General features: G+C 39.1%; 1 long non-coding RNA gene across 3 annotated transcripts; it reads right to left on the bottom strand.

The window, feature by feature from the left end:
- LOC106044661 (uncharacterized) lies at window positions 1-26440 on the bottom strand. 3 transcript variants are annotated; one of them, XR_010830658.1, is made up of 4 exons: window positions 25887-26440; window positions 22510-22612; window positions 13716-13804; window positions 1-2055 (listed from the first exon to the last, which is right to left on the bottom strand). It is a non-coding gene; the product is annotated as an uncharacterized lncRNA (long non-coding RNA). The 3 variants fall into 3 exon arrangements; XR_007167642.2 differs by lacking the exons at window positions 1-2055; window positions 25887-26440 and adding exons at window positions 6413-7567; window positions 10467-10594 and having other exon boundaries at window positions 22510-23319; XR_007167641.2 differs by lacking the exon at window positions 25887-26440 and having other exon boundaries at window positions 22510-23319.

The raw sequence follows: 26440 nt of genomic DNA, 5'->3' as shown, positions 1-26440 counted from the left end.
TAAAAGACAGCATAGAGACTCACCAAAACATTTCATTGCTATCAACTTAAAACAAAAAATATTACAAAAAGAAAGTATTTTTTTTTTTTTTAATAAAAGAAACATGGGGAAAATTTTGCAAGCCAAATAGACAAGAAAAACTGTGACTTTAATTCATCAAACCTCACATGACTGGATTTTGTATCCCAGCCAGCCAAGGCCTGACTGCTCTACAAAAAATGCTTTTTAATTAGCCCAGAAAGAGAAACAATTTATGAACAATGGTATTTCTCTCCACAGGATTTCCTGTTTAGAGGAATTACTTTTCACACTAGAATTGGTTTTCGCTCTTTCTACCTACTTATCTGTTTTACCATTTGCCTAATGCTGTCTGATATTAATTGCTACTCCATTTTTTATTTTTATCTTATTTTTAGCAGAAAAAAGCTAAGAAAGGCCCCAACATCAATCTCAGGTCTATCCTATCCCTATTTTCTTTCTTTCATAGGAATTTACTAAGAAAGTATATGCAGTGAATACAGTCACTAGCATATTTTTTCCCTTTTTGTTAGTCTTCTCCAAAGCAGCTTCTCTCTGCATAGGCACAGAGAACATCAGAGACAGAAGACTATCTGTCAGGCTTACTTAAACCTGTCTATCTTATCAGTGTGGCAATGCATGGGAAAATGATTCAGATAAAGCCACTAGTAATGAGTAATAATTGCAATGGGGTATTTCTGAAACTTCATTTTCCAAGTTACACTTCACAGGTGGGAGCAAGGATGACTGCACCATCAGAAGGGACTGACACTTAGCAAGAGCAGTCCCACTCAGATATTCTGGCAATTTGTTATGTTTGTCTATTCAACTGACTCCTACTTATGGGCCTTTAAGCAAGTTCTAATTATAGTACTTTTGCTCAATTATTCTTTACTCTTCTGTATTCAGATATTCCATTTCCTTTTTAATGCTACCTTACCTACTTTTTGCTATATGCATTTAACTCACAACCCAGAACATTAAAACCCACCCAATTTCTCATTATTTCTTTTCCTCTTGCAGTTTCTCTTTACTTTCTACTATCTTCCTTACCCTTTTGTACAATCCTATGTGATTTTTCCCCCTTACCTGTTTCCTACTTTTTGTCCTTTCCTATTAGCATTATATATTCCAATTTATTTTTCTTTACGTTCATTTTTGTCTAGTTTCTTTTATTCTCCTTTTTCTTTTACGTCTTTTTTGCTGAGGCTCTCCATTGTATCTTACTCTCAATTTTAGCTCACAAATTGGCATTAGACAGTGTGGAATAAGGCAACAAATGAAATGAAGCCTGCTGGTCAAAGAATCTGGTTGTTTCTCATGTACTTCTTTTCCACATTTTCATCCAGTTTTCTCCATTTTATTCCTCATTGTTCTTCACACTTTCCCAATAGCATCACTTGTTTTTGCTTGAGGTAAGCACTGTTTATTCAACAAAAAGTGTTTTGCTTCTGCATATACAATTGTGAAAAAGGCACAACTTTTAACTGTGGGTGATAGGCTCTGCCTTTTTGTGCCAGATTTCTTAATTCCAAGGTTCAGAGGTTTATGACTTGTTTCTTGCAGTTCCAGATTTGCGGTCAGGATGCCCCAGCAATCAGTTGGAAGGATCTATGGCTTCCTTAAATATTTTTGTATTTTGCCATTTCAGATAACTCTGTAACATCTATGTCAAAAGATAGATATTTTAATAAGCACACAGTGGCCATGAAGATCTGCTTCATAACCTTTTTTTTTTCTGAGGCAGGTAAATAGTCTTTCTCCTTCAAGGAAGCTGCAGAACTTCAGAAAGATATTAAGTATATTAGGCTAAATCAATGACTCAGAGCAGAATTTTCACAAAGTACAGTTTAACAAGGTAAGAAGTAATATGCTATAGATACCTGCAAAGTAAAAAGCATAATCTGTAGCAAACAGTCATTACTACTTGTTCCTGCTCAGAAATGTTTGTTTCTGAGCTTGGCTGCTTCTAGACATGCTACAAACAGCTGAGAGCTTCTCTACTTCTATACTTGGGCTCCAAATCTCCTCTCACAGCTGTGAGAAAAAAAAAAAAAAAAAAAAAAAGTCTTACGGTACTACTGATTTATGCATAACGAGATTATATTCCTCTGCAAAGATGCACACTGTAGTTAGTGGGTCTTAGGTTTCAAGATGCTTACGAATACTCACAGATTACTTGATGAGAAGAAGGTAAGGAGGTACTATCAATACTTGTGGAGTTAGAAAGTGAAATTATTAAAATAACATTTTTTTCTTGTTTAGAAAAACACTAAAGCTTTGCATAATAAGCAGTATGCCATATTTTCCAGTGTTACATTTTGCTGAATTTCTATAGATGAACTACCTAGAGGTGTAGTAACTAAACTGAACAGCCACACAGTCTTGTTTCTTTAACTTTAGTCTTGTATATTACAGGTCCCTTAGAATACTGACACACTATGATTATGTCCATTATGGTTGTTAACAAGCATATAATGAGGAACACCAAATAGATTGTGTCAGCATTCAAAAGGTAATCCAAAGCAACCCACCCACTTGCTGCTGCAATGGAAAGTCATATTTTTGCTGAAGAAGCCAAATCCAGAAGGCACTGGGCAAATGTAACAGTAATGGGAGAAGTTGTTACAAAATACCAATATATAATTAAATGTCACCTTAAAAAAAAAAAAATATATATATATATATATCCTATATAAAATGGAGAGGGAGTCTTAGACACTTCTTTTGGATGGCATGGCCACAACAATTCCTTTTGTACTAAATAATCTTTTCATTAAAAAAAAATATGAAGGAGTCCCGTGCTGTGCGATATGTCTTATGGTGGTGCTTTATCTGGTCTCCAGGTGGGTCTTGAACATTGCTTGCTGCTCAGATCTTGTAGGCACAGACACTGTGCTTAAGCAACTGAACAACTGTTCAGTTGTACCCCATGGTATGAACCTGCATCATCACTATCAGGGAAGCTTAGACACCCAGCTCACATGCATATGCATAAATATTGACACGTTTAGTTTAGGCTATTGTAGTGGGTTTACATGGCAAGGTTCTGGTAGTGGAGGTGGCTTCTGTGAGAAGAGCCCAGAAGCTGCCCCATGTTAGATAAGGGCGTTTCAGCTGGCTCCAAAGGGACCTGCCGCTGGCCAGAACTGAGTCAATAAGCAATGTTGTTTGCATCTCTGTGAGAGAAGATTTAAGAAATGGAAAAAAAATGCTGTACAACTGCAGCTGGGAGAGAGGAGTGACAAAATGTGAGAGAAGCAGCCCTGCAACCCCCAAGGTCAGTGCAGAAGGAGGGCAGGAGGTGCTCCAGGCACGGAGCAGCAGTTCCCCTGCAGCCTGTGGAGAGGCCCCTGGTGGAGCAGGCTGTCCCCCTGCAGCCCATGGGTCCCACATGGAGCAGATCTCCACGCTGCAGCCCGTGGAGGAGCCCCCGGTGGAGCAGGTGGATGTGGCCTGGAGGAGGCTGCGGCCCATGGAGAGCCCCCGCAGGAGCAGGCCCCGGGCCGGAGCTGCAGCCCGTGGAGAGGAGCCCACGCAGGAGCAGGGGGTCTGGGGGGAGCTGCCGCCCGTGGGGGCCCCGTGCTGGAGCAGTTTGCTCCTGGGGGATGGACCCCGTGGTACGGAGCCGTGTGGGAGCAGTTCTTGAAGAGCTGCTGCCTGTGGGCAGCCCCCGCAGGCTCAGTTCGGGAAGGACGGCATCCCGTGGGAGGGACCCCACGGGGAGCAGGGGCACAGAGTGACCATGAAGGAGCAGCGGAGACAAAGTGTCAGGGACTGACCGTAGCCATTCCTCAGTTCTCCTGTGCCACTCAGGGGGAGTAGGTAGAAGAGGGTGTAGGGAGGTGGTTTTAGTTTTTCTTTGTTTCTCACTTCTCTAGCTTGTTAGTAATAGGTAATAAATTTCTTTAATCTCCCTATGCTGAATCTGTTTTGCCTGTGACAATAATTGTTGAATGATCTCCCTGTCCTTATCTCAACCTGTGAGCCCTTTTCGTCATATTTTCTCCCCCTTTCTCTTTGAGGAGGTGGAATGGGAGGGGTTATGGTGGACCTTGGCTGCCCAGCTGGATAAAACTACCACAGCTATGAATCTGAAATATGTTTCTGAGTTTAAAGCTCAATTCTAACCCTCAAATGAAGGAGGATCAATGTCAGTAGTTTTGGTCAAGTAAGTGCCGCTGGTCTTCAGGGTCTGCAGCCCCTTTTTAGCTGGTAGCCTGGACTAATTCTTTGGTTATGCAAACCTAACATGTCAACCATCATTAAAAGGCATATTATTTTTATTACAGAATGATGGAAATGAACTCTCATGGAAGTTTCAGTGGGGTATACTGCCAATAATACTAGAAAAAGTAAGATAAAAGTTCCAGAACTTTTGAACCATTCATCTAACAAGCTCCATACATATGTCAAACTATGATAAGAAGGCTGGCAGCTCATAATATGACAAGGCACTCTGTTATGTTTAGTTGCATCACAAAATTCTAGTTCAAAGAATAAATAGTAAGGGTTGTGTTTGATCCAGAGCTGGTTGCCAAAAGGAAGATTTGCTTATGCTACTCTTAAACTTAAGTCTCACCATATTTAAAATATTTAAATTATTTAACATTCATAAATTATTGAGTCCATTGGGGTCAGAATTATGTCTTTGTTCATGAAGATTTATTGTCATTGTTTTCTTGATTACCAGTGGTTGCCTGCAGCAACTGAAATGTCAGAGCTAGAGTAGTCTATTTCTGTATTTAAACAAGCTAATAATTTCAGTGCCTTATACAATACTGTGCAACAAATTACTAATATTTTTTTTTTTCTGGTAACCACCAAAATCAAGGAAGTCATGGAATTATAGACTTTTCTATTATTTTTGGCTTCTCAATGGAAATTTTCTTCAAGCTCATATAGGTTACACTAATTAAGTAACAGAAACTTATCTACCTATGTGCCTTGATATTCATTGACCTCACAAGTAATCACTGCAATATTCAGAGCTGAGTAAATGCAGGGCAATAAGGATACGTGCAATTCACTGAGTTCACCATCTCTGCTTTGGCCAGCCTAGATCAGCTTTAAAGACTGCCCTGAGCCAATTGTTCACATTATGAGGATTATTTACTTTCTGGTAATGTCAAAGAGATCTATGTGTGGACTGAAACCCCATTATGGCAGGCACTCTGCCTCCTTTCTTTTAATAACTGATTTCTGTAGCAGTGCTACCAGACTTCAAAGGCAAGATCATCTAATTTTTCTTGTAAAATAGGCCAAAGTCTACCCAGAGAGTGCAAAAACATGTGTAAAATTGGATACAAACTGACAGGGTCTTCAGATGTACTGTAGGTAGTGAAAGAACTCTGAAAACATGAAATACGTGACTGAGACTGGAGCTTGTAAAATTGCTGTGATTTTGCCAACATAACCTTCTCCTACAGAGTTGGAAACATGCAAGAAATTTAAACATTACAGAACAAAGCTATGTTAAAATGAACCAAGAAATTTAGGATTTTATGCACTGTATGGTGAATTATATTTTTAGGATCAATCTAATTGATAAATTTCCAAGATTATACAATAAAGGGTTCCTACTTAATTTGAGTACTTAATTATCCAGTGTAGTGGGTTGACCCTGGCCAGCAGCCACACACCCACCCACTTGCTCACTCACATCTCCCATGGGATGGGGAAAAAGTAAAAGGAAGGCGAGAAGACTTGTGGACTGAGATAATGACAGTTTAACAGGGAAAGCAAAAGCTGCACCCACAGGCAAAGCAAAATAAGGAATTCACTATTTCCCATTGGTGGGCAGATGTCCAACCACTACCTAGGAAGCAGGGCTTCAGCACATGTGTAATAATTACTTGGGAAGACAAACACCTTAACTCCAAATGTCCTCCTTTCCTATTTCTTTCTCCGAGCTTTTTACCGCTGAGCATGATGTCAGGTGGCATGGGACATCCCTTAGGTCAGATCTCCTGGCTGTGTCCCCCCCACCCTCCTGCCTGCCCCAGCTTACTTACTGGGGGAGGTATGGAGAGGAAGAAAGCCTTGAGCTGGGCAAGCACTAGTCAACAACAGCCAAACTACTGTTGCGTTATCAACACTGCTTCAGCCACAAATCCGAAGCACAGCACCACATGGGCTGCTGTGGAGGAAGTTCACTCCGTCCCAGCCAGACCCAGTAGAGCCAAACCCAAGAGAAGTTAGCATTTGTCCGAGTGGCTGGATAATAAATAAAGAACAAAGACTAATTCAATGATAACTGGTAGCTGATGTGTGAAGGATATCATCATTGTGTAATAACACAGAACTGGCAATTATTCCTGTTCTGTGGGAAGAAGGGAAGGAGGATGTCACACAAAGATGGCAACTAGAAGGAGCCTGTTAAGCATTTTCTTGAGAATGTTGCAATATGAATAATACATGAAAATTCTTCCTTCTTATAAAGATAAATTACCAAGACAGAAAGTCAGGCAAGTTGTTTCAGTGTTCTTTCAGTTTTGAGCAGGTTCCATATACCTAGTGATATTTCTGTGAATCTCACCACTTTTCACACTGTTTTAGGAGAGAAAGTGATGATTTTCTTTATGTTAGTATTTCCCAGATATCCAACCACAAGTGAGCTCACTTGGCCACTTGTGCAAGTGGAAGTGGGTTTTCAAGACTGGGAGTGGCATTTTATGCAAAAAAGTTTTGGAATCTTCCTTTGGTTTGGAATCCATTCAGGTGCCACAGAGGACAAATATTTTGCCATTAAAAACAAAAACAACAACAGCAAACAGGGCAAAAATCTTTTCTTTGATGCTTGTACCTCAAATCATTCTCTTCAAGAACTCGGCTTGCCCTATCATTAATACAGATTAAGTTTGGTCACTGTTTTGGATTTCTTGCTATACACAAGAAGTTTTCTCACTATTTTTTTTGCAAACTCTTCCAAGAATTAATCTGGCAGAGTGCTGACCATTCTGGCCTGATCCAGAAAGACACTTAAGCCTGTCTTTAAGCACCAGAGTAGTTCTAACCAGATTGAGCTCATAATACTATTGTTTTACAAGATGGTGAAATATCTGTTTACTCATTAAAGTCTGAATATTAAGATTCAAGATTGCTCGTTATATCCATTACAGATGTTTTCTCCTCATAAATGACAATCAAAATTTCATTTGTTTGATGTTTATATCTTTGTTCAGTTCTCTACTCTATTGGATAACTCGCAGTGAAAAATTCCAGGCTCTTCTTGAACAATTTATTGTTCTTTTCTCTTTCTTCATTATTATTAATGGGAAATTCCAAACTTTGCAGATAAGATTTATATAGTCTTTCAAATGGGTCAGAACAAGGGAATATCAGAAATGTTTAAAAAGCCTGTTTTGCAAGTTATGGCTTTATTAAAAAAAAAAAAAAAAAAAAAGTGCTTCAATTGCTTTAAAAAGCATAAAATTGCCAAAACCTCTGAGACTGATGCACCACAAAGGAATCCATCCTGCAATCATTTATGTGCCCAATTAATTTTAAGCACATGGGTAGCACCACATTTTATACATTCATTAACAACCTAGATAAAAGAAGACAGAATATGGTTATTATGCTTTCAGATGACACCATGAGAGGATGAGAAATAGCAATGTCATATTGAAAAAAAAAAAAAAAAAAAAAAAGCTTTATATACTGCATAATAATAGCTTTATTTCAGTTTTTAAATGGATTTTTCTACTTTTAGTTTTAAATGCAATTATGAAATTAAATTGGGGACCATATTAATCACAGTTACCTTTACATCCTTAGTCTCTGTCAGAATTAAAGTCTGTAGGGTCTTGAGTGATACTAGACATTCAAGGGATGATATCGATTAAGTTTTTCCTAATTTTGCAAGACTCTTCTGACTATTTCTCTGAATTCAGGATTGTTATTTGTTATTCATAACTTATCCTCTAGAAATTAAATGGCCATTTATTACTGAATAATACTGAAGACCATTTTTGTGTCGTATGCCATGAGTTTACACCTTTTGAGACTTCAGGTCTAGAAGAACAACCTGCGCAGCCCCATCCAACTACTTGTTGACACAAGCTGCATATCATAAATTACTTCCATAAACTTTTCAAAATCCATAACAGAAGGAGCAAGTTTATTTGCCCCAACTAACTGCAGCCTTGAAGGCTGCTCTGTATTTCTGACTCTTGCAAAAGCCATGAGTCTCTTTCTAATGCGTAACCTGAATTTAGTCATGACTTGTTTAAATCCAGTTGTCCTTTATTTTAATTAGCTTTCTTCTCTCCTTGCAGGTCACTCTCATGATACAGCTAAAGATAGAAAACATGCTTTTTTCTGAACAATCTTTTTAGATGTTCCTATAACTGATCACCGTCTCATCTTTTTGTCAGATTGTGCTCATTTTAGTCAAAAACATAAGTAGAGCTGCATAGCGTTCCAAGCAAGTTAACCATTTTCTTTCTTGTATGACTTCCAATTCTCCCTGCCCTATCAACACTTTTCAGTTTGGTGTCATCAGATTTTATTGGAAATTTCTTCCACATGTTTATTCCATATCTATTGGAAAATTCTTCCATAGATTTCTTCTGTACTCTTTAATGTTTTTTGCATCAAAGAGTCTATTTAACCAAGTGGAAATTCAGTAAATCGTTTCTAGATCCTCAGGCTTTACTTTGTCTTCAGAAGGAACTGAGAATGGTGGTTTGTAGATACAAAACATTTTTGTACCATGTAAATCTGACAAATATCACTGCTCTTAACAAGCCATTAAACAGTCCAGCTTAGTTGCATGACACGACATTAGAACACATAGATGGAGTCTATCAGTACTACGGTATCCTCAGTGGCATTGTCCACTCTAGGTTTCTTCATCTTTTTCTACTCACTTTTTGGACAAGGTATGACATTTTTATAAGATTTTTCTCAAGATTTTGGCTGTGCCATTTTGAAAAGATATTTGTCTTTGAACAGAGTTACAAATAACTTATTAAGTTCAGTATCTAACAGTGTGCTGTACTGTTTACAGTACTAAAAGCTTACTATATTTTTTAGCTCAAAAAGTTAATAAGGGGGTAAAAGAAGGGAGTAAAAGACAGAGGAAAAAAGATGGATCCAGACTCTTCTCAGTGTTGCTCTCATCTCACAAGATAAGAAGCATTAGGCAAGAAATTGAAATACAAGTCATTCTATTAAAAAAAAAAAAAAAAATGGCGGTCAAACATGGGAACAGACTGCCCAGAAAACTTACGGAGTCTCCATCCTTGGAAGTATTCAAAATGCATCTGGACACAAACCCTGTGCAACTGAACCTAACTGACGGTACTTTGAGCAGAGCCTCTGGACAAGGCAATCCCCAGAGGTCTCTGCCAACTTAGGCACTGAGCTGGTGATTCTGACTCTTCATTACTGATGTTGAAGCACTCAACTAGGATGTGGAAAACTGTCTGCCCAAAGCTGCAGCAATAGAACATTTAGTCAGCTTATAAATTAAAGCAGCTTTTGCAAAAGAGGTTGACAGGAAGCCCAATAGCAATGAGAAAAGAGCATCCTGCTGGGGTGTTAGCCGCTGCCCCTGGGACTATGTTTTATATTAGACAGCCTCTGGATAACATAAAACCAGTTTCTGTACTCCTTAGCAGCAAATACTGAGTGGACTGCAAAGTCAAGCTTTCTCTGCCTCCTTTCCTCCCTGCCACTGTAACTTTCTCATTCACAGGTGCACAATGTTTTAGCCTCACCAGCAGAGGTAAGGTGTGGACCATCTTACTTCTTCCTTCTCGCTTAAGCTTCCAGAGAGCTTGGTGGTTAACATACTTTCTTAGACTACAAAATAACATTCCAGCGCCTTCAACTATACTGTTCGTTAGGCAAATAACTGCAACTTTGTACAAAAGAAATGGTCAGTACTCCACTGGTTGCATGGGGTCTTAAGATATTAAAATCTGAGTGCTGACTAAGGAAGTCTGCATTCAACCGTGACTAGATGTTTAATATCATGGCTAAGTGCTCTTGAGCTTTGTTCTGGGTGATAAATGCTTATAAATCAGGAGAGTTTTTAAAAATTATTCTTTACCTTCTTTATATATATATATATTCTTTATATATGCCACAGCAAAGAAACTAAAAGTTCAAGGATCAGTCATAAGTAAATAATATAAGAAATATATGTATATGCAATTATAGTTTTTGTCCTGTAAAGATAATCTTTGTTATGGAACAGTGAAAACAAACACAGACTCAAAACCACAAAAAATGTGAAAGAACAGGCAGAGAGGAAGAGATAACAAGAAAGATTAATGTAATCTGCAGTATATTAGTCTCCTATCTGATGCTCAACCTGAGAGTGTGCTCTGTAACACTGAACTGTGACTCAGTTGATCTGATTGGAATAAATGGGTCAAAAAGTCAGTCTGTGGCAACCAGAAAGTGCAGTCATAACTGGTCTTGAGTATTCAACTTACTTAGATTGAGCAAGTCTTCTTATGTGCTTCCCATTTTTGGTAGAACACCTTAACATTGGATCATAAAATAGTTCTTAATAATAAAAAGGATATGATTTTGATCATATTTGCATCATGTGCTTAAGATCCTTCACAAACAAGAAAACAAAATAAAAATACTAATCAATTTCCCAGTATTTGTTTGGTAGGTATCACTAAAGTTCTAGCATAACATTTTACAGTACATATTTATCTTTTTTAGTTGTTAACTTTTTCTTACTCAAAAATATTTGTCAAAATGTGTCTGGCTAGAGTCACAAGACCAAGGGTATCATTTTTCAAAAGTGCAGTGCTGTACAGGCTGCCAGCTTATTTGGAAACAGCTCAAGAATCTCTAACACCGCACTGTGTAACAAAGACAAAACCCTTAACTTAAGAGTGCTCTGTCACCTTTGCAAATAGGACTCAAAACTCTCTTGGTTGGTACCACTAGAGCCTCTAGTGGATATTTTTTTATATTGCAAAACTTCAGCACAGATGCCAAATTCTGTGGCTGATGGATGTTATCGTACTGGAGAAACAGTGAAATCCCACAGCTGCCAGTGGAGCTGCCTCAGTCCTCATGGCATGCTACCCTGAGGACCACAAACGTTTTCTCTGTATGCAAAGCTGTTCATCACTCACTTAGAAGCAACCTTCCACGCTGTGCTCAGGTTTTGCAGAATGGCTCTGTGCCTTTATCTGGAAACAGTAAGTGCTTTGATGAGAACAAAATGCATCTTTATTATAAATAGAAGGGGCTGGATTCAGCTGGACATACAGAAGCTGCTGTAGTTTTAGGTGAAGTAGGATTTCTCTGTGTCTTACCAGCCTAATGTAGATGTCTCTAACATCCTACAGCACCTCAAATACCAATACATACAACATATTAGCCACTGAGCAGAGCCCTCATAACAGGATTCAGATGCAGACAGCTTACATGTCTACCATGTAAAGCAAGCTAGATGTTTAAGTTCCTATTACAGCCAGCGGAGATCTGCTGGAATCTTCCCAGGAAGCCAAGGAGCTCCCACAGACCTGTGTCACACCTGTGTGAGGTACCTCCAATGCCCAAAGGTGTCTCAAGTGGCAGCAGACGCTGAAGTGTGGACAAATGATCAAACTTCTTAATTTTGTTTACTTACCTAGATCACGTAGATACTCATACTGTAGGTATCTAAATCTAGATGCCAGCACCTGAATCTGCATCTGAATCCCATCAGGAGTGCTGACTTGGCAGCTCATTTAATGCTAAACATTCATTTCCATAACTGGAAAGAAAGTATTTTCTGAGCCAGCAAATTAACCAGTATCTTATTACAAAAATCTTAAAGGAAGTCAGTGTCAATAACACTAGATTTTTGCTAGATATCTACAACTAGACAATTAGAAGCTTTGCAAAATCCAGCTCCGCTTATCTATGCATTTTGGTCCTTCAGTGTATTAAGTGATGACATCAAATGACCTAGTAACTGAGAGTCTGCAAGTGTAAGACTCCAAAAAATCTTCGGCACTCTTCTGAATAAAATGAATTTAACAACAAAGTAAATGTACTAACTAGAACAGACAATTTTAGTGAAATAGTTTGAATTCATAAACAAGAACATTGACATGATGATGACTGCACAGAACCATTACTATACGGTGCAATTACATGGAAAATGTTTTTGTGCATCCTAGTCTTTATATTAAACTGACATATTTTCTCTTATACTGATTTCACTTTTTTTTTTAATTTAATAATGCTTTCTTACAACCCATTAAATTACCCCAGAAATTTTGTGGTCGCATTTGGAAGAATCCGAATTTGTTTTGCAAAATTGCTTTCGTATTTTAAGAAAATAATTCCTTTAATTTAATGTGTTTTACAGTAATTCAGAATAAGAAGAAAATTGGGATTCTTCTCCACATGTCATCGGCTGGCCACATTTTCAGTTTTCAAAGCAGAAAAGCTCTAACTGAGATCAAGAAATGACTGAGCACTTATAAATGACAAATAAAAGCTTGCAGAGAACTGAGAAGGCAGCCTACTGTTTTGGGGGGATTTTTCTTGTAGATTTCTCTGAGGATTTTTCATTTTGAAAGTTCATCACGGTGATTTTCAACAGTCTATCCGTTGTGTTACACATCACAATTAGTAATTTAGAAAAATTAACAGTTTCTCTAAAACATATTATCAAAGAACAGGTATAACTCTTATTTACCAGAGGGATTTTTCTTTTTCTCCCACAAAATCAACTGATGCATATCCAAGCAGCCTCTGGATAGAGCCTGCTGAAGATCTTTTGCACTTCATGTATAAGACTACTCAACTCAAATAATGTGTGCGATGCTGAACCTGAAAGGCATTAATGCCAGAAACAACAACTGCACTATATCAAGCCCAGGAAAAAGTAATGGGACTAGAAAGGGAGATTTTCCAAAAATCAGAGTTTTTATTTCATCTGTAATATTGTTGATAAATTGAAACGCTACCATGCAAAATCTCAGCACTTTTTTGGCCGGAAAGGCACTCACGCTAATATAATGAGTCTGGATTACAAAGGTTTGCCAAGCTTAGATCATGTATAGATTAATAATGATGTCTTTTAATGTCTTAATGATCTCTTAATGAAATACATTTATAATGCTATGATTTGGTGAGGACTCACTAACATTTCTCATATCAGAGCATGATGTTCAAAGCTAGGTTCTTAATAATAATTAACACATGTACCATACTTTTTCTCTTCAAAGTGCTCTAGGAACGTTAGCAATTAGTTAAAAACCCGTGTGCTGAGTGTATGCTATCTGTTTAGGCTCTCAGAGGCCCACAACAATCAAACTGGAGCTAGCCAGGAAAGTCCAAGCAGAAAATAGTAATTTCTTCTGTGTTCTGAAGAATTTTAGATCAAGGCAGGAAAGACATGTCACGGGATAAATTAAATGCAGGTGGCGGCCACTTCATACAAATACTATTAGACAAATAATATAAACATAGACTACACTTTAAAAAATGTATCCAGAATATTAAAGCTTAATTAAGTTCTTCTAAAAAGAAGTGAAGGAAAAGGCAACCTCAGAAACAGAAGACTCCCCCAAACCATCTGAAACCTCTTATTTTGCTAATCTCTGTTCTCAGCATCTAAAGCAAGCATTTTAACATAAGCAAACAGAGGCTCGCAGTGTTGACTCAAAACCTGTTAATACACAGTACCTGCAAGCTACAACAAAGCCCTGTATAAATCATACCTCTTTGCTCCCGTGGCTGGTATCTGGCTGTACAGGCATTGACTGAACAAGAAGAGATTGCAGTTGGCTAATTTGCTAGGGCTCATCATCTGCCAGGAGATAGATACGACAAGAGATCAGAGTTCAGTTGTAGTCAAGCAAGACTCAGCTTGCGAACCAGAGACAGTGGCTGGTTGGGAGGAGAGGTTTTCCTCCTCAGATTGGCAATAATATGTCCCCCAAACCAGGAAAAGCTTTATTCTGTGATATTCCATTCACTGCTAAAGTAAAAGAATTAATTCGCAGCATTGTTGTGCTTTGGGTGGAAGAATTAACTAACTCGTGACAAAGTGAATTCAGAGACATTTTTCTATTTCCAGAAATATCATAGAGTTGTGTTTTTTATAAATAATTCAACTTTATCTTTAAGAACTCAGGTAGGAACCTAGCTGTACATAAAAATCTGGGCGCTTCTAGATTTTAGGGTTCTTTCAAGACTTAATGTAACCAATGTGCCTGTATTCTCTCTAAGTAGAAACAGCAGCAATTCCAGCATTTGCAAAATTATTGTGAAGATAAACCTATTAAAGATTCATCAGTAATAGAGTTATGAGCTTAAAATAAATCTGTAGCTAGATTTACCCAGTTGAAATTGTGTAAGACTTCGTTGTCTGCTCATTGCCTCAATTTAAAGACAAAAAAAAAAAAAAAAAAAAAGAAAAAAAAAGAAATTCCTAAATGATTTTATTTAGTTGGGTTTGAATTTCGTCTGTCAAAAGAAGAGTTGATTCTTGTCACCTCTAATTTTCTTTGCCATTTTTCATGAATATAAGATTTAAAATAAACACAGAATACCGTGAGCCTAATTAATATGAAGTCCTATAAAATTCTAAGATTAAAACCAGCATGTCTTGGCAAAACACACTTTTTTCTATTTTGCTTGAAAAATGAAGAAGTTATGGGGAGCAGAGAATTTGGTGATCAAAAGAATGGCATGAGATATTCAAACAATAAAGATCTTTTTGAGCAAAGGAAACACCTTTACTAAAGGGCAGAAGCTGAAAGCCTGCTGATTATTTACACATTGCACTCACTTGGACTTCTTCCAGCCATATATCAGAATTTCATTTTATCTTATGTTAATTTTTTGGCAAATGACAGTGTGATGCTTGTGAGGTCTTGAGAAATATGTCCTCCAAAAAGCTGATAGCAAATTTTTGTTCACCTTTGTTCTATTTAAATTATACAGACGGCATAATAAAAATAGGAGGGAAAGGGAGAAGGTTGAAAAATCCAGAGCGAGACTATCAGATCTCAAGCTGCTGACTTCTGAGCCTGAAGAAAGAAGTGACCAATTTCCTTTCTTTTTCTTGGAAGCCACAGTGAGGCCAAGTTTCATGGAGCAAGCCTTGCCCTGCCGTAGCCATCTCCCTCCTGCCTGCTGGGGAATCAGCCTACCCAATAAAGCGAGCAATTCCAATGGACCTCTGAAATCTAAGGCAGGAAATTCCTTTCAGCACAGCTTTCAGCAATGAAACGGACTGTCAAAACATCTTCCCAGAGGATTACAGAGCTCCTGCCCAGGAATTAGCAGAGAAAGTTCGGCACTTACATTAGTACAATGCCCCCAGCTCCACTTCAGGCTAAACAAGGGCTGAGGCTACTTAACACTTTCAGATTCAGCGCAAGAATGTCACCCTTGTAACACAGGCTATTAAGAAGTTCTAAAAATACATCAGATGTAAGAAAATTCTTCTTGTTGTCCAAAACACAACCTACTGTGTTCCTTCCCAGCTTGTAAATGTTTTCCTAATTGAAAATGTAGCTCTTCTTATTTCTTTCCCATGACTTACGTAATTTTATCAAAGGCCTTTCTATAGTCTTCCAAAAGAACAACCCGATGCATATGCAATCACATTCTGCATGTACAATCACATTCTGGTGTCAGAGGGTAGGAGGAGGCATGCATATACATATGTACAGGTCTTGCCCTCTCTTTCAGCCATAGTAACTTGTTGAACATACTGGCCAATTCAGAAATCGTGTTAATTCTAGAGGCTTTATTTATTTCAATAGATAAGGTGGTGCTTCTCATTGGATTTCATTTCATGATGGCTGACTGCCAGGATAGGATTCAATTGCATAAACGCATGTGAAAGCACAAAGTGACATGCCCCAGGGTAGGCTGACACTGTCCTGAGGTGTCCAGAAACCAGCTGCTGGGCCAGAAAGGAGCAAGTGCCCCATAGGTGCTGCCTTCTCTGTGCCAGTTCCTTGAATGGATGTCTTCGATGTGCAATAACATTTCAAATAGCACTCGATGCCTACGTTTAGGCAGCTGGATCTGGCTGCCAATGACTTTGAAAATAGAGTGAACAGCCTAACAGCCACAACAGCAAAAAAGCTGACAGCCGAATTGCTGTGGCAACAGCCTCACCTCACCTCTAGGCTACTTCAGAAACTCACTGTCTCAGAACGAGAAACTGAAGTGCACCTCCCTCCACCCCAAAAAACAGGTTCCCTAAGACTATAATGGAAAATTCCTTAGAACATTATAAAGTGTCAATGAAAATGATTTTTCTGTATTGTTTCTGTCTACCTTCTAACTTAACAGGAGTTTGCTTGCAGTCAGACGCCAGCAAGTCACAGAATAGCAGTCACACGTTTGGTTGGTTGGTTGTTTTTTGTTTGTTTTTGGTTTTTTTTTTGGTGTGTGTGTGTGGTTTTTTTCCTCCCTTTTAAGTAGGTAAATATCATACAGCAACAAAGAAAGACCCCCTGGCATCCTCTCCTCACTTTCCCCATATTAAAATGGGGAAATGCAGTCAGTAAAAGCACCTGACTAAATGCCTGAGTGATAAAACTAGTAGAAACGAGAGAGATGTGGTTCTGGGCTGGGGCAGTCCCAAGCACAAACACAGGCTGGGTGGAGAATGGACTGAGAGCAGCCCTAAGGAGAAGGACCTGGGGGTGGTGGTTGATGAGAAGCTCAACAGGAGCTAACAATATGCACTTGTGGCCCAGAAAGCCAGACGTATCCTGGGCTGCATCAAAAGCAGTGTGGCCAGCAGGGCGAGGGAGGTGATTGTCCCCCTCTGCTCTGCCCTTGTGAGACCCCACCTGGAGCCTGCATTCAGCTCTGGGGCCCCCAGCACAAGAAGGACATGGAAGTATTAGAGTGAGTCCAGAGGAGGCCATGAGGATGATCAGAGGGCTGGAGCACCTCTGCTATGAAGAAAGGCTGAGGGAATTGGGGTTGTTCAGCCTGGAGAAGAGAAGGCTCTGGGGAGACCTTACAGCGGCCTTCCAGTGCCTGAAGGGGGGCTACAGGAAAGCTGGGGAGGGACTCCTTGTCAGGGGGTGGAGTGACTGGACAAGGGGTAATAGCTTTTAACTAAAAGAAGGTAGGTTTAGATTAGATATAAGGAGGAAATTGTTTACTGTAAGGGTGGTGAGGCACTGGCACAGGCTGCCCAGAGAAGCCGTGAGTGCCCCATCCCTGGCAGTGCCCAAGGCCAGGCTGGATGGGGCTTTGGGCAACCTGGTCTGGTGGGAGGTGTCCCTGCCCATGGCAGGGGGGTTGGAACTGTATGATCTTTAAGGTCCCTTCCAACCCAAACCATTCAGTGTTTCTATGATTCTATGTGCCTGTCTATAAGCCAGAAGGAAAGCCTCCATCTTTTAGAATTTTGTCAAGGTAAAAAAGGAAAAATGTAACAGAAAGAAAGATGGAGAATCTCTGAAAAATTTGTGCACATGTAGTATTCTGGAGGGATACATCCACGAAAAGTTTGTCCTCTATTTCTAAATAACAGAAAATATAAATAAACCAGAATGGTCGTCCTTTTTTTTTAATTTATTTTTGTACAGGTGAAAGAAATGCCCTGAGAAGTCAGAAACATCAGGTGCAAGAAAAAGGCAGAAGAATTTATCTTAGAATAATGGATGAGTCATCCTAGATACTTTTTATGCAAACTGTAAGGAAACCTGAGGCACTGTGTAACGGGAAACTGCCAGAAACCAGAGGAAAATATCAACAGTCAAGAGCCAAAACACAGACAAGGATCTGAAGGGAGATCAACACAGGAGACATCAGAGCAGGTACCTGCCACAGACTCCCTTTTGGAAGATTTCAGTAAGGCTTTTGACACTCTCCCGTAGCATCTTCACATGCAAACTGATAAGGTACAGGCTAGCTGAACAGGTAGTAAAGCGGACTGAAAGCTGGTTGATCTGCTAGGTTTGAAGGGCTGTGACCAGGGCCATGACGGTCAGTTGAAGGCGAGTCACTAGTAGTGTGCCCATGGGTCGATACTGAGACCGATACTGCTTAACCTCTGCTTTCATGACCTGGACAATGAGGCAGGGTGCACCCTGTGCAAGTTTGTAGAAAATACAAAACTGGGAGGAGTGGAGATGGGCATGCTGCCATTCAGAGGGACCTCAATGGGCTGGAGAAATGAGCAGACAAGAAACTCGTGCGCTTCCACAAAGGGAAGTATGAAGTCCTGCACCAGGGGAGGAATAACCCCCACACAGCTGTGAGGACTGGGGACCAACTAGCTGGAAAGAAGCTTTGCAGAGAAGGACATGGGGATCTTGGTGGACAAGCTGACCATGAGCCAGCAATGCGCCCTTGCAGCAAAAAAGGTGAATGCTATCCTGGGCTGCATTAGGAGTAACATCCCCAGCAGGTTGAGGGAGGTGATCCTTCCCCTCTACTCAGCATTGGCGAGGCCACACCAAGAATAGTGTGTCAGGTTCTGGGCTCCCCAGAACAAGAGAGATATGGAATCTCCATTTTCAGAAATACTCAGAAATCAACTGGACACAAAACCCTAAGCAACCTGCTGTAGCTGTCCCTATTTGGAGCAGGGGGCTTGGTCTGTACAGTCTTCAGGGGTCCCTTCCAACACCATCCATACTGCAAGTCTGTGAACCTGTAACTGTAGTTTAAAAGTGCAGATGGAAAGTGAAAAACATTTTGTTTTGTCTGCTCCATTCTTTACTTTAAGAGGAAAATTGTATCCATCTACATATACTTGTCCACACATTCCACCACCTGTGCAAGACTCAGGAGCAGACAGGTTGACCTCTCTTTCTTGTGATGTCCAATTTGATGTTTGTTTTGGAACTACATCTCTTTCCAAAATTAAACAATGTAAACAGAAAGTCAAAGTCACCTATAAAGCACCGCATCAATACAATGGTGGCAGAGCAGTGAGAAGGAGGGCTTGAAATGATGTTAAAATTTTCTTTCACGTAATACTAACGAACTTTAAGTGAAAACTATAAGACACCACAAAATTAAAAGGGAGTGGTTGCAGTATTAGATTGTATTTCACCAATAAAATAGAGTTTTAGAATATGAAGAATATTGCATTATTACCAATGATACAGACACAACACACGTTGCTTTTTAAGGAATTTAACCTAAGCTTCTGCAAAAGCTGTTGTAAAAGAGAATAACTGAATATATTTTAAAATGGCTGGAGCAGAGAGAATTTTAACAGTAGGTCTTTGCTGCAGATTGACCACAAGGGAAACCCTCAAGGGTTGATCCCACCGACAAGAAGAAGGAAAAGTGGAGAAAGGTGTTTGCAAAGTTTATCACTTTCTAATAGTTTAGATTTCATCGTCTCCTTCTCACTCTGCATATGAGTCTATGATTGCTTCTGGGGAGTCCACGTAGAGGTAATCATAAACAACAGGTCAGACTAAAATTCACTCTTCTGCAAAGGCTAAACATAAAAGTGATTCATGGAGCTTAGGCCTATGGTTAGGGCTAGAGGTGACCTTGCGCAGAGTACATTCCATACCTGAGCTGAAATCTGCACCCTCGGAAAGATCAGAAAATCTCCAATGAAGACTCTTGGCCAAAATCAGAAGTGATTTTTAACTTACAGTTTTCATGGTTAGTTTTAGATAGCAACAAAAGAAGGCAAGGGGAAAAAAAATAAATTACTTGACTAGCTCTCAAATGTATTTATAACTGGAATTTACTTCTGTGAAATTCAATGTTTTATTTCATATTACAGTTTTTAGCTATTAAATATGAGGCAGTTGCTGTGAGAGTTGTTCCAGTACACACAGCTGCATTAACAGCTAACTAGAAATACATTTTACACTAGTGGGTACTTTCAAGAACCAAATGTCTCTTCAGGAAGTTTTACTAGTAACTTTTTTTTTTCATGTATTTACCCAGTTCCAGCTAATTCTGTATGTTACTCTCCATGTATATGCACTTTTTTTTCTGTCTGAAAATTAATTTCCACTCATCTATGGGGCAAGATTAACAAAGACACTACCATCTGTTCCTGGACAGGATTTGCTATCATATAACTGTTGACATGTAAAGGGTATTTTATATTTTGATTGGACATTAATAGTGCTTTCTTTGGATTAACTATTTTAAGCCGAACTATGAAAACAGCCTTAAATATATAGGTCATAGCAATTATTGTGTTATTTACATTACTAAACAAGTACGCAGCAGATGGCCTCCAGGGCCCTGGCCAGAAGAACCTATCTCCTGCAGATTTATGTGGTGCTTTGAGATACTACCAACTAACTTCTAAAACCTGTTTGAATGCCATTGTGCCTATAGCTTTTTGCCAGCAAAAATATTCTAGGCTTGTTTATTTCAACACCAACATTTCTCCAGGCCTTCCTGGTATCTGGCTACATAAAATGTTCGTACTTGGGCTTTGTCAAGGAAGAATGAAGTAAGCACCAGGGGCCATTAATTAGACAACGGGCCAAATGACAGTCTGTCCACACCTACACTTCCCAGTACTTGGCCCTGATATTTTTGGACCTGGGTGGCACCTCTATGGCCATCAGACATCATTGCTATATTTTGTGGTGGTTGGTTTTTTTGTTTGTTTGGTTTTTTTTTTTCTTTCATGTAAAAGTGCCTGAAATATAGAAAATAGAAAAATATAAAGATGGTTTTTGCAGCCCTCCATTTCTCGAAAATGCGTCATGAGAGCCTGTGATGGTAGTGAGCATGAAGCCCGCTAGGTTGGTGTTGGATGAGTATATGAGGTGGGGAAGGACAAGTTTGGTGCAGTCTTCTCCATACTGCTTACTGAGAATGACTTCTGGTGGGTGTTATACCCTGAACTGTGCCCAGGATTGTTTACCAAAGTGTTCACAGGGCGAAACAATGCCAGGGAACAGGTTATCTGTTAACTAGTCTTGCAAACGGTGGTTCAGTGCCCAGGAATATTCATGGTCCCGTTTCGCTTCTCAGTAAAAACTTAACCAGGGAATTCATCCAAAATACTCAGGAAGATCTGACCTTATAAAACGCTACCCCACGCTTTCATGATTCAAAATCATTGTTTTTAATATCCCTGAGTTAAACTGGCCCTTAAATGTACTTATTTTATTCAAGCCCAATCTAGCAAAATATTTATGCACGTGAGCCACTTTAAGCTCCCTGTTTTCAAAGGGGCTGTTTGTATAAGCAATTCTATGCATGCTTAGAAGCTTTGGGACCATTGTTTCATGTAAATCCATTTGTATGCTCCAAGTTTTGTGTTTGCTGGATGCCGACTTTACACGCTGAAAATAAGAATCACATGAGAACAATATTATATACACCATGTAAGAAAATATACAATCTCCAATTAACTTCCACTTCAAAACGTTTGCAGTTAGTTTTTTTAGCCTCATAATACAGGAATACATACTAAAATATTGTTGCTGCCATTTATGATGTGAGCACACTCACTTAAATGCGTACCACAGGGTCCTCATATGCCCACACATAAGAACTCAGTGAGCCAGCCATTTTTCTTCATACAGATGAGGAATAAGAGCCTTTTGGTACTTAATGTTTCCTTCTCTTACACTAATCACCTGTAAAGTTTAGTCTTAAATAATAAAGAAGAACTTTATTTATTTGCAGTCTCTTGCCTCAGTTGTTTAGGAAACTCACAAGGCATCTACTTTTGAAACATTTCACTGTCTCTAGAACACCATCTCTAACTCATCATTTTCAACTGTTCTGTAATAAGAAAAAAAACTGTTTAAGAAAAAAGAAAATAAGAAAAAGAAAATAAAAGAAAATAAGAAAAAAGAAATAAGAAAATATAGAAATAAGAAAAGAAAAAAAAGAAATAAGAAAAAAACTGTTCTGTAATAAGAAAACCACAGGGAACGTTATGTACTTCTGAGAAATTCTCTTTAGACACAATGAGCATACAAACAATAGCTTAACTGTTCAGTGTGAAATTTACTTCCATGAACAACCTAAATATTTATATGATCCATGCATATTTTTAAAATCTTAATTTTAAGATCATGTTTATACTGAGATTCAATATATTTATTCCTGAGAGAGTGAATAATTCCACAGAAAATCTAATCACGATCCAAATGTTGCAATCTACTGTTTGCCTTCCCTATGCAGTCAAATTTCTTCATTTAGCTAGTGCAGCGTGCTTTCACAGAATAAGAAAGATAATTAAAAAAAAAAAAAAAGCAGCAGCAGGATTGTATATAAACCAAAATTGGCAAGGAAGCTGGATCTAAAGATGCAGAGAAACTGTTTTTCTCCATGTTGATTAAACAGGTAATTTAAAATATTAGCAACACTGTGGACAGATGGACTTCTGCAAACAGAATTGTATCAGTGTCCTTTGACAGATCCTGCTTATCTTCATTGTAACAAGACATTTGGTAAACTCTCTCCAAAAAACACTATGCTTCAACAACATGGAGACTAATGTTTTAACTGTAAAGAGTTACTGAATTCTTGTATCTTGACTGTAAATTACACTTAGAGCATTACCTTTCTCTGTATTACCTCTATTATGTTCCCTTCTCTGCGTGCATTTAAGAGAAGCCATGGAGACCAGAAATGCCTTTCCACTGCATTCAAAGCACCAGCGAGCAGAAAAAATGAAGAGCTGGAGAGTAAAGGCATTTATATCGTTTGGTGAATATCAAGAAAGACATTTTTTCATATTCACAAATAAGCTACTGAAAATAATAAATCATCAGGTGTGTCTTATTGATATGTATGTATGTATTCATATATACTGTCCCACTTTACTACTGAACTTATAAACTATATATGCAGTAATAGGGAACAATTTGTGATCTCCTGAAAATACATTCTCCAGATTGAATAATAATGCTTCAACACTGCAGACTATAAATATTTGATTCCTCCACAATACACAGAAATTTGGCTTAAGAAGTAAGTTCAGGAATTGGTGAAGAGATGCCCTTAAGGGATCAAGGAGATTTTTCTCCTTATGTGAGAATATGTGATGAAAATATGTATTTAAAGATCAATTACAGCAATGAAATAAATGATTGTCTAATGTCCCAGATGACTACAGAATGGCCAGACCAACTAAGATGATGGGCTAATAAGCAAAACACGTTGCCCTCAAAACAGCTGCTCCAGCAGCTCACATCCCGCCACTAGAATATTGATCTGTTAGCACAGGTACTGTTTCGATTAACCTCTACTTTTATTATTTGTTTACTACCCATTAAAACACCCAGAACAACTACGGATCTATAATCCACAAAGTTAATGTATGATATGTATGATACGTATTTGCTAATTCACAAAAAAACATCTATCCAGGGAGTACATTGCAAATAACAAGTAAAATACAAAAAAAAAAAAAAAAAAAAAAAAAAATCAATGAATTGCTATCCTACACTGAACTATTGCAATTATTATTAACACTAAGGATAATGATGTATATGAGCAATGTCTTGAGCAATGTAAACATATCACGGAATCCAGTTTGAATAAAATGCTGGTGAGAATAATTTAAGCCACCCCTCTGTAATTCAAGCAAAGTGAAAGAGTTGTTCATGCATTCCATTCCCCTGGGGAAAACACTATGAAAATTTATGCTAATCAGCAGTCTTATGGTCTCACTTAATAAATTAAAAGTCACTGAGCACCTGCACTGTAAAAAACATATACTAAATTTCACATAAAACCATGGCTTATATTTCTCTTGTGAGGACAACAACCACAAATTTTCACAGCTATTAAAACAAATTTAAGAAAATAAGCACAAACAATTTAGCAGTCAGTTACTGATAAATAGAACATTGCAAAGATCATATTGGCAGCGACCATGCAAAGCCCTTCCTCTTGCTTTCTGTCATCTACTCTCATCACAGCTAGCAATCAGATCACAAAGTGCAGAGTAAAAGCCTGATGATGTTCTTCTTGCAGGGAGGAAAAGCCAGCAACCTTGGAATTTACATCTAACCATCGTGGGTTTTGCTATTTTCATTAACATTTTAAAGTGGGAACACTGAAATGATTTCTTCAAGAAGAGAAATTCACATGTAAAATCCAGGACTGAGAAACTGATTCCTTTAAAAGTCCGTTCAAAGCAAAGCGGGGCAAATTGCCTCGCTGTACTACGAAGTGAGAGATCGGAGTTCTTTGACTTCACTACAGGGATTTACCAATTCCAGCTCATCTGAAATGCAGTACTTGCAGTCGTCATTTTAACATTCACCCATGAGCTTACTTGCTGCTGGCAGTGGAATTTTATAAACAGTTTAACAAAATGTTGCACTCTGATCAACATAGTCTCAGGCACCTGGGCAGTACTTTGATAGTTTGAACACACACATTAGATAAATTGAGATCTGAAACAAGAAATGGCCTGTGGGGCTTGACACAAAATTTCAGAAAAAGTGATGCTAGTTGTAAACAGGAAGATGAAAACCTTATCAGATGAGGCCCAAAGTCCATTCTGTCTTTGATAGCATCCACAACCAGCTGTCAAGGAAAGGACAAGCACATTGTGCAGCTTGCCTGCTGCATCCATTCAGCCTCCAGAGGAACGATGGCTCTGGGCCTCTCAGTCTCCAAGCAGCACCTCCAAGCTCAACAGCCCCTGAGGGATTCCCTTCAAAAATCTGCATCATCTTTTTTGCAAACCCTGTAGACTTTTGGGAACTGTGACAATTCCAATGAAGCTAAAAATATGTTAAAATGCTTTTTGTTTTGAAACTGCTGACCCTTAGCTTGGTTCATTTTCCATGGTTTTTGCAATAGAAAAGAAAATGAGGAATTACTGTGTACTCAACACAGTTTCACACATCAATGTATGGGCTTCAGTCTTTATTCCCCCAGCCTCCATCACCCATCAGCTTCAGACTTACGTTTTATTTAGTGCTCTCTTAAGGAAAAGTTTCACACGTCTGAAAAACTCTGTCACATCTTTAGATTTTGTAGCATTATTACGCCCATTCTGAGAGGTGGGAACTGCCAGAACTGCTGACCACATAGAAGTGAGCATATCATAGTCACATGCAGAGAGAATGATGATGTCCATTTCCAGACGGTTACTAAATCTTATTTGGTTCTGGCCGTTGCTGAGCACAAAGCACTGATATTCCTCAGAGCATCTGTCGTGATGCCAAGGCCACTCTCAGGAACAGCAACCATTTCTTCTGAGCCTATTCTGTCTAAGCACTGAGACTTTTATCTCATGCATCGATATTTATCTATCATCTTAGTGCTCTATCAGTCAGAACTCAGAGGTCCTTCTGCAACCTGACAATAATTTTTACTAACTGGAGCAATTCAGTCTGAACAAAATTTTTTACTGTTTCACTATCCACCTCCTTTTCTAGAGTACTTATGGATATGCTGAACAGTACTGATTTTTGCACAAATCTTGTACAATCCTACCTGTTATTCCATCCCATTTGAAAAAAATGGTGATTTAATCCTACCTTCTATACCTACCTTTTGGCTGGGTATTTACCCATTGTAAATTTTACCCCATGACAGCTGAACCTTTTAGGAGTCTGATGAAATCTCTTATTAAAAAGCCTTTCGGAAATCCGGCTTTCCTTGTCCAGATGTGGTCACCTGGCTCCTCCAAACATTCCCAAAGATTTGTGAGGGAGACATGACATATCCCTACGAAAAATAATGCTCACTTTTCTCTGGCGTACCATACTTATTCCCATTCCACTCATTCTTGTCTTCATTATTCTTTCCACCAATTTGTTCAACACATGCATTGATCCTTACTGGTTCGCAATCATCCAAGTTCCTCTTGGAAACATTTAGACGTTGTACAACTTATTTTTTTACTTTCTCTCTACTAAAATTTCAATTTAAATGAGCTCTTCCAACACATATCCAAAAAAAAAAAAAAAAAAAAAAAAAGACATGTAAACCTTGCTAAGGTCCTCAGAGCCAAACATGGGGTTGGTTTTCTTCATTACAGCTGTGTGCTCCCTGATCCCCCTTCAAGCTGCGGGGACAGGCCACAGCAGTACCCTCCTGTCTGAGAACATATTTCCTCCTACTTTTGAGGCCTTTTCCAAGTTGATCCTCAAAACCTTTTTTTTCTGGCCTTATTGTGATTTCACATCCTGGGCATCCAGGTTTATGCCCTCGTCTACCTTCCTAGTTTTGATGTTTAAAATGTTGGGGGACGTGTTCAGGCTTCCGCTATCCCTCCCCTCCTTCGCACTTTGAGCACGGCTGCCTCGCTTTCCTCTTCCAAACCTCTTCCAAACCTCCTCCCCCTCCACCCAAGCTCCCAAACTACAACCCTGAGGCGAGGCCAACCATACACGACCCCAACAACCCCCCTGAGGGTTGATCTTCGGGGAACCCAGCTCTGCCCCTCCAAACCCCCGGCGGGGCCCGGGGAAGGCGGCACCGCCTCGGGGCCTCGCCCCGGCAGCCGAGGCGGAGCGGGGCGAGGCGGGGAGGAGCGGGACGA

The sequence above is a fragment of the Anser cygnoides genome, chromosome 3 (assembly GCF_040182565.1).
Source record: "Anser cygnoides isolate HZ-2024a breed goose chromosome 3, Taihu_goose_T2T_genome, whole genome shotgun sequence".
NCBI lineage: Eukaryota > Metazoa > Chordata > Aves > Anseriformes > Anatidae > Anser > Anser cygnoides.
This window is presented reverse-complemented; position numbering and strand designations above follow the sequence as displayed.